Below are 5142 nucleotides of genomic sequence, written 5' to 3'. Positions count from 1 at the left end.
ATCCACAAGACACAATACTCCTCACCAGTACATTTTCTGGATGTTATTTATGGACCAATAAATTTTGAATTGACAGTGGCATCTAGATCAGTGCTGTTCAATAAAAATATCTCATGAGCTACATATGTAATTCAAACATTTCTGGAAGTCAATTTAGAAAAGGAAAAAGAAACACAGGTGATGTTTTATTCAATTATTTAATATATTTTATTTAACCCAATATATCCAAAGCATTTCCATTTTAACATGTAACCAATAAAAATAATAATAATTATTATTATTTTTTTGAGATGGAGTCTCGCTCTGTCGCCCAGGCTGGAGTGCAGTGGTGCAGTCTCGGCTCACTGCAAGCTCCGCCTCCCGGGTTCACGCCATTCTCCTGCCTCAGCCTCTCCGAGTAGCTGGGACTACAGGCGCCCGCCACGACGCCCGGCTAATTTTTTGTATTTTTAGTAGAAACGGGGTTTCACCGTGGTCTCGATCTCCTGACCTCGTGATCCGCCCTCCTCGGCCTCCCAAAGTGCTGGGATTACAAGCGTGAGCCACCGCGCCCGGCCTAAAAATAATTATTAATGAAATATTTTACAGTCATTTTCACACTGTCTTCAAAGTCCTGTTTGTATTTTACACTGACTGCGCATTTTGTTATGGACATTGAATTTTTATTAGAAATACTTGATCTGTGTTTAGATTTTATAAAATTTACAGTTGAAAATGTGGATTTACCAAGTTGTTCCAAACACACTTAAAAGTTTCCAATAACTCAATCAGGTATCAGCTTCTAAATTTAAATTGTAATTAATTAAATGAAATAAAATGAAAAATTCAGTTTCTCAGTCATACTCGTCCCATTTCAAGTGCCCAGTAGCTATTTGTGGCTAGTAGCTATTGTCTTGGACCAGGCAGATCTAGAAAGTCTAAGACCAACAGCACCAACTAATTGCCACAATTATTTGATTTGCTTTGTGTCCAAAGATGATTCCAGGTTAGTCCGATGATAAAAGTCCTTGGCTTGACCATCACGTTTTCTGCATGATTGCATCCCAAATTGTCTTTTGACTGAATTGCTTATTAATTCCCCTCTAGTCACTCAGGTTTCCTCACGGTTTTTGGGCACGTAAACTTAACCTGATGCCTGCACTGTGACTCTTGCTGTCCTCCACCTTCAAGATTTAAAGAACAGGCAAGTTTATTGGCTCATGAACAAGAAGTCTAGAGCACAGCGGGCTTTGGTTTTGGTGGATCCCAGTGCCTTGATCATGTCACCAAGGACCCAGGTTTTTTGGCCTCATGGTTTTGTCATATGCATCTTTGGCTTCATCTCTGGTCTACTTTTCCAAGAAGTCATAGAGTATTTCCAATAGCAATTGGAGCTGGATGTTATCCTCCAGCTGGAGATAGAAAGGCAGAGTAACACAATTTCTTTCCAAAAATGTGGCAAACTTTTTGTTTTGTCTCCTTATCTTGCTCATCCCTGAACCAATCACTGGGAAAAAGAATGGGGTGGTCGTGTCTGACTGAGGCTAATGAAGACCCATTCTTGGATTTGGGGACAACTCTCCAAACCACGTTCTTCCTATGCAATAGGAGAAGGGGGGGACACGTCATCTCAATAACCAAAACACCTCTTTTTGGTTTTTTACTTCTTCTTTTATCTTTTTTTTATTGTCGCAAAATAGATACAACATAAAATGTACCATTTTAACCATTTTAAAGTGTACGGTTCAGTGGCATTAACTATGATTACATTGTTATGCAGTCATCACCATCATCTATCTCTAGAATATTTTCCGTCTTCCTGAACTGAAATTCCATACCCGTTAAATAATAACTCCCCATTCCCTCTCCCTCCCGTATCCTGGCAACTACCATTCTACTTCCTGTCCCAGGAACTTGACTACTCTAGGTACCTCATATAAGTGGAATCATATAGCATTTGCCCATTTGCGACTGGCTTATTTTCACTTAGCATAATGTCTTCAGGGTTCCTCTATGTTGTAGCATACGTTAGAACTTCTTTTTAGGGCTGAATAATATTCCATTGCATATATACACCACATTTTGTTTACCTATTCATCAGCTGATGGACATTTGGGTTGCTTCCATCTTTTGGCTATTGTGAATACTGCTGCTATGAACACAAGTGTACAGATACCTGTTTGAGTACCTGATTGCAATCTTTTTGGGGGTATATACCTAGAAGTAGAATTGCTGGATCATATGGAAATTCTATTTTTAATTTTTCGATGAACCACCATACTGTTTTCCATAGCAGTTGTACCATTTTACATTCCACTAACCATGCACAAGAGTTTTGATTTCTTCATGTCTTGGTCAACACTTCTTTTCTTTTCTTTCTTTTTTTTTTTTTTGGTAGTAGCCATTCTAATGGGTGTGAAGTGGTATTTCATTGTGATTTTGATTTGCATTCTCCTGATGATTAGTGATATTGCATACTTTTTATGTGTTTATTCGCTATTTGTATATCTTTTTTGAAAAAATGTCTTTTCAAGTCCTTTGCCCATTTTTTTTTTAACAACTGGCAATCAAATTATTAAAATAGTTGACTTAAGCATCTCCAGTGATGACTTCCACCTCAACTCCTGGCTCCATACGGATGGAAGTAATCTGCTTAATCTCAGAAGGGCTGTGCAAGTCAATGAGTTGCTTGTGGATTCTCATCTGGAAATGATCCCACGTCTTAGAACCTTCACCAAAAGGAGTTTTTCTTGTAGTGATTCTCGAAGTAGGCATTTGAACTGGTCCTTTCACTTTGAGATTCCTTTCCTTTGCTCCTCTGATCAAGTCAGCACACACCTCCTCCAGGGATTTTAAGCTGTGGCTCATAAAGAGTGATTCGAATTCAGTGAATTGCCACCTCCGGCTCCACGGGTGTTTTTCCAGTACCTTTAAAAGCCACAGCTGCTGCGTGGCTTCCTGACTGACTGGTTCCTCAGTGAGAGCAACAGCAGCGAGTCAGGAGCAGGAGCAGAAGCGGGCAGACCACAGCTCCGCACCACTTTCGACGACGTCTTCCTCAAAGAGCTCTAAATTTTTTTTTTTTTTTTTTTTTTTTTTTTTTTTTTTTTTTTGAGACAGAGTCTCCCTCTGTAGCCCAGGCTGGAGTGCAGTGGTGTGATCTCAGCTCACTGTAATCTTTGCCTCCCGAGTTCAAGCGATTCTCCTGCCTCAGCCTCCTGAGTGGCTGGGATTATAGGCATGCACCACCACACCCAGCTGAAGTATTTTTAGTAAAGATGGGTTTTCACCATGTTGGCCAGGCTGGTCTGAACTCCTGACCTCAAGTGATCCGCCCACCTTGGCCTTTCAAAATGCTGGGATTACAGGTGTGAGCCACTGCACCCTGCCCAAGAGCTCTAATTTTTAAATAGCTTATTTACAAAGCACTCTGGGCTTCAGGTCAAACATTTGTCATGCATCTGCAATATCCCAAGAACTATACAGATTTCATTAACTAATTTTAAAATTAAATTAAGACCCAGAGAGGTAATAGGATCTATATAAGAATGCTCAAAATAGTGAAAATAGCCCTGTATCTGGAGGTTAAACGCTCTGCCACTATAATGATTTCTACTGTACAACATACCCATGCAAGTCACTTTAAATTATTTCATAGGTTAAAGGCCTTTTTACCAAAAAAGAAAGAAAAAATTTTAAATTAAGTCCTTCCTCGTTCCAGGACCTGTGCTAAGGTGTGTGTGTGTGTATATAACGTTTCTCATTTAAATCTCCTGAAACGTCTGTAAGATAGGTTCTACTATTATCCCCATTTTACAGATGGAAACATGAGCTTAGAAATGCTAAGTCACCAGCTAGAAATAATGCAGCTAGTAAGTGGCAGTTATTTGAATAGAGTCTGTCATCAGAGACTGTACCCTTTTAAGCACACACACAGTATTTGGATACTCTTGTATCACAGATAATATAGGGAATTTCAATATGTAAAACAATTCAATTAGTTCACAATTTTAGTCAATTTGGTACGTATCATTCACATGCTTATAAACATAAAATAATAGGAAAAATCAGTCAACAAACACCTGGGGAGAGAGGGAAAAGGCAACTTCATTTCTCTTTTGATAAGATTCTAAATACCACAAATAGGAGAAAACAGCCGAATCGAAAGTTAGGAAATCCGTAACTTCAACCTTCATAAAGCGTAAAGTGTGTCTTTAAGAAGCAAAGATTTAGGGAAGTCCCATTTGGGCACCCCTCACTCTCAAAAATAAGAGAGCTTTTCTCCTTTTTCTTTTTTCTTTCTTTTTTTTTCTTTTTTTTTTTGAGACAGAGTCTCATTCTGTCACCAAGGCTGGAGTGCAATGGTGAGATCTTGGCTCACTGCAACCTCTGCCTCCCAGGTTCAAGTGATTCTACTGACTCAGCCTCCTGAGTAGCTGGGATTACACGCACATGTCACCATGCCCGGCTAATTTTTGCATTTTTAGTAGAGACAGGGTTTCACCATTTTGATCAGGCTGGTCTCAAACTTCTGACCTTGTGATCCACCTGCCTTGGCCTCCCAAAGTGCTGGGATTACAGGTGTGAGCCACTGGGCCTGGCCCTGTTCTCCTTTTTCTTTCTTTTGCGTATTAAACCTCTGCTCTTAAAACGCACCTCCCCCTCCGGCCCCGCCCCCCCAGCCCCCAAAGAAAGAGGCAAAGATTTAAAAGGTTAACAGGAAAAGACAACTTTATCGCATTTAGCTTGAATGCTAAGTAGTAACATTTACTAAGGTCCACAGTTTACTGCTTACTACACAGTTTACTACTTTACTACACAATAACCCACCCTGGACTGATGGCTTCTTCAGGAACACAGAGAGAATGTAAAATACAGGAATTCCTGATAATCCTGCATTCTTTGAGCATCCATTATAATCAAGCTGATGTTTTTATCCGTCATCGTTGTGTATAGTTCCTTTGTTGTAACTGCTCCTTTCTCTTTGGTCTCACATTTTTTCATTCTTTTCACCATTGCTCTTTTGGGTTTTGTCTTTGGAATCCAATACATTCGCCAAAGAACCTTTAGCCAACGTGCCACCATCCTCTCTTCCTGTTTCCTGCCTTTTTTGTTGTAGCTGCTGTGCTTCCTCCTGCCTGTGCTTTTCCTCAAGTTTTTTCC

At 39.9% G+C, this 5142-nt stretch overlaps 1 pseudogene; it reads right to left on the bottom strand.

Annotated features, from left to right (window-relative positions):
* Window positions 1-2568: 2568 nt before the first annotated feature.
* LOC101175872 lies at window positions 2569-4923 on the bottom strand (annotated as a pseudogene).
* Between the last annotated feature and the right edge of the window lie 219 nt (window positions 4924-5142).

The sequence above is a fragment of the Nomascus leucogenys genome, chromosome 20 (assembly GCF_006542625.1).
Source record: "Nomascus leucogenys isolate Asia chromosome 20, Asia_NLE_v1, whole genome shotgun sequence".
Lineage (NCBI taxonomy): Eukaryota > Metazoa > Chordata > Mammalia > Primates > Hylobatidae > Nomascus > Nomascus leucogenys.
The sequence above is the reverse complement of the archived record's forward strand: the minus strand, read 5'-3'. Positions and strand labels throughout refer to the sequence as shown.